Source organism: Otolemur garnettii, unplaced genomic scaffold (assembly GCF_000181295.1).
Source record: "Otolemur garnettii isolate 467f Iridium unplaced genomic scaffold, OtoGar3 scaffold00001, whole genome shotgun sequence".
In the NCBI taxonomy this organism is placed as follows: Eukaryota; Metazoa; Chordata; class Mammalia; order Primates; family Galagidae; genus Otolemur; species Otolemur garnettii.
Genome location: NW_003852396.1, coordinates 13368586 through 13372627, shown reverse-complemented (window position 1 = coordinate 13372627; position 4042 = coordinate 13368586).

Here is a 4042-nt window from a genome sequence, read left to right as displayed (position 1 = left end):
ATATATATATATAAATATAAATATAGCTCAAGCCATTTCAGAGAGTTTGGCAAATTACATCCTTGAGGAATTTGCAATGACAAGTAAGCTTAAAATAATTGGCTCACTGCAGAAGAAAGAAAATACATTAAATATACATTATACATGTTCTATAGTGTTCTGTAGGACCTCGACATATTTCTAAGTGTATCAGACCCTTAACTATAACTCCCAGTAAACCCCAAATTAGAATATTCTAAAATTAATCTATAACCAAAACTAACATTTCAATAATTATTATCAGTATTTCTACCATAATATAGTAGGAAGAGTTCACAGAAGAAAAGAAAAACTATAAGTGAATACCAAAATGTATAGTGGTTGGCTTAGTGTGACTAGAGCCTAGGTGATTTTTTTATTTTCACATTTCTGGATCTACAAATTTTCTATAAGGACAAATAGTATTTCATAATTGACTATACTCAAGATATTCTGGTTTTGTTTTATAGGGAAATAGAAGTGGAATGATTAAAAATAATGATACAGGCTCGGCACCTATAGCTCAGAGGCTAGGACACAAGCCACATACTCTGGAGGTGGCGGGTTCAAATCCAGGCCGGGCCTGCCAAACAACAATGACAACTACAACCAAAAAATAGCCGGGCATTGTGGCAGGCACCTGTAGTCCCAGCTACTTGGGAAGGTGAGGCAAGAGAATTGCTTAAGCCCCAGAGTTTTAGGTTGCTGTGAGCTGTGATCCCACGGCCATCTACCCCTGGTGACAGTTTGAGACTGTGTCTCAAAAATAAATAAATAAATAATGATACATACACATCGTCTGACAATCTATAACAAACCTTCAAGGTAGATGTTCCCAAAAGAAAATAATGTTGGGAAAGGGGAAAGAGGGAGGAGGGGGAGAGGGAAGCAGGGAGGAGGATTGGTGTGCTCTCATCTAATGGGTGCAATGTAGGGGTATATGGCACACTTCCTAGGTGAAGGGATCAACTACAATGTGGACTTTATCTAACAAATGCAGACAATGTAACCTAATCGTTTCTACCCTTATATTAATCTGAAATAAAAAGGAAAAATATTTACAAACAGAAAATTAGAAAGAGACCCAGGAAATTTAACCATAATATCCATAGGGAATGGGCTAGGATCCGGAATAAAGAGGACTTTTATAAATACAGTCTTAATCATTTAACAAATAGCATTTTGTAGAAAACGAGGGGGGGGGACTCTTAAAAATTGTTATAATTCAAAGACAGTAAAAGAATTACTCTCTAGTCTAAACAGATAGTGAATGCACTGGGGAGGGTATTAGAGGCACGGTCACCTAAGTTTTATAAAACTAAGTTATCTGATTTGTAATTAGCCTCACACTAAACACACAAAACACTAGAATGTAAGTGTCTTAACTTACCAAACAAGGGCTTGTGAACTTCTAGCCTGGCCTTTTGTTTTGAGCTGCCATTCTTCATTAATTGTCCCATATTACTAAACAGACTAAGTTTTTGCCAGAAATATCCTGAGCTTCTGCACTGTGTTGATCACCACAAAGAAAAAGTACCATAGCATCATGATTCTACAAGTCCACAAAATATACTACAAAGTCGTGTTCCATTTTCAAGACTCTAGGACTAGTTTTGGCTTAAGTCAGCATTTCCAGGGAGAAAAATACAGATGAAAGAGTAAAATAATGATTTTTAAATTGATAGAAATATCATTTGGAATGAAGAAAAAAATCTCACAACACTTAAGCACAGAAAGATACTTCTACCGATTATCTAATTTGTTTAGAAATTAAATTTCTTTCTTTCTTTCTTTCTTTTTTTTTTGAGACAGAATCTCACATTTTCACTCTGGGTAGAGTGCTGTGGCGTCACACCTCACCACAACCTTCAACTCCTGGGCTTAGGTGATTCTCTTGCCTCACGCCTCCGGAGCAGCTGGGACTACAGGCACCCGCTACAATGGCTGGCTATTTTTTCTGGCAGGTTGGCTGGGGCCGGATTTGAACCAGCCACCCTCAGTATAAGGAGCCAGAGCCCTACCCACTGAGCCACAGGTGTCGCCCATCTGCAAACAGTTTTCATTGAAAAAGGCTAAAAGTGCCTTGAGAGCTTCTAACATTTCCTACATGATTGGTAAGAGAAGAAAGTCATTGGGACTGACTTTTATTAATTTATTTATTTTTACGTTTTTCTTTTTTATATTTTTGAGACAGAGTCTCAAGCTATTGCTCTTCTTTGAGTGCCTTGGTGTCATAGCTCTCAGCAACCTCCAACTCTTGGGCTTAAGCGATTGTCTTGCCTCAGCCTCCCAGGTAGCTGGGACTAGAGGCACCTACCACAATGCCTGGCTAATTTTGGTTGTAGTTGTCATTATTGCTTAGCAGGCCGGGTGCTACCATACCCTAGGTGAATGTGGCCTACACCCTGCCGACTGAACTGCAGGCGATGCCGGAACTGACTTTTAAATGTTTCCTAATCCCAAGCTAAAATATAATGAGATCATTTTCAAATGATTTATTTCTATTAAATAATCTGAAAAGTGGCTCGGCGCCTGTGGCTCAAGTGGCTAAGGCTCCAGCCACATATGCCTAAGGTGGTGGGTTTGACTCCAGCCTGGGCCCACCAAACAACAATGACGGCTACAACCAAAAAACAGCCGGGCGTTGTGGCAGGCGCCTATGGTCCCAGCTACTTGGGAGGCGGAGGCAGGAGACGCACTTGAGCCCAGGAGTTGGAGGTTGCTGTGAGCTGTAATGCCATGACACTCTACCCAAGGGGACAGCTTGAGGCTCGGTCTAAAAAAAAAAAAAAATCCAAAAAATGTTGGCTAACCTTTAAATTACTGAATGTTAAACTTATCTCCAGAAAACAGTAAAGGTATAGGTATACTTATTTGTGCATAACAACAGAAATATATATGTGTGTGTGCACATATATATATGTATTTATATATGTATATGTATATATACAAACATGGATGAATATATGCATATACAGAAATTCATTGCAGACCTGCTTATGAATGGCAAAGATTTGATATAGGGTAAGTTAAACACCAAGGTAAATTTATAACACCAACTGTTACAAAATGAAAAGGAATATACACATGTATACTTACTTGTATATACATAAAGTATACCTGGAAGCATCTACACAAGAATTTAGTACCACTGGGTCTCTAGACAAGGAACTGAGTAACTGGGAACAATCACAGAAGAAGGCCTCTCTGAGGGGACTGTTGAACTGAAGCCTGAGTGACTATGACAACAGCCAGTCATGGGGGCAAAGCCTTCCCCAAACAGACAAAACAAGGAGTACGATAGACCCTAAGCGGTAGAAAGACCAGTGTGACTGGAGGTATGGAAAACTATTAAGGTCTTAAACAGCAATATGCACTGTATGTTTAAAAGTTTATTCCAGCTTTGTAAAGAGAATGAATGGTTGAGGGGTACAAGAAAGCAAGCAGGTAGGATAAAATCAAAATCCAAGCAAGATGTGATAGTGGCTTAGATCAAGATGGCAGTAATGCAGATAAAAAAGATATTCCAGGCTTGGTGCCTAAAGCACAGTGGTTAATGGCACCAGCCACATGCACTGAGGCTGCTGGGTTCCAACCCAGCCTGAAATAGCTAAACAACAATGATGATTGCAATAAAAAAAAAAAACAGCTGGGCATTGTGGCAGGCACCTGCAATCCCAGCTATGTGGGAGGCAGAGGCAAGAGAATTGCTTAAGCCCAAGAGTTTGAGGTTGCTGTGAGCTGGGAATTTACAGCACCATACCGAGGGCAACATAATGAGACTGACAAAAAAAAAAAAAGAAAGAAAGAAAGAAAGAAAGAAAGAAAGAAAGAAAGAAAGAAAGAAAGAAAGCAGGCAGGCAGGCAGGCAGGCAGGCAGAAAGGCAGGAAGACAGGAAGGCAGGAAGGCAGAGAAAAAGGAAGGAAAGAAGGAAGATAAAGGCATTCTGAAAACATGTTTTTAAAGGTCGAGCCTAGAGGATGTGTTAACGGATTGGAAATGTCAAAAGTGACAGGAATCAAA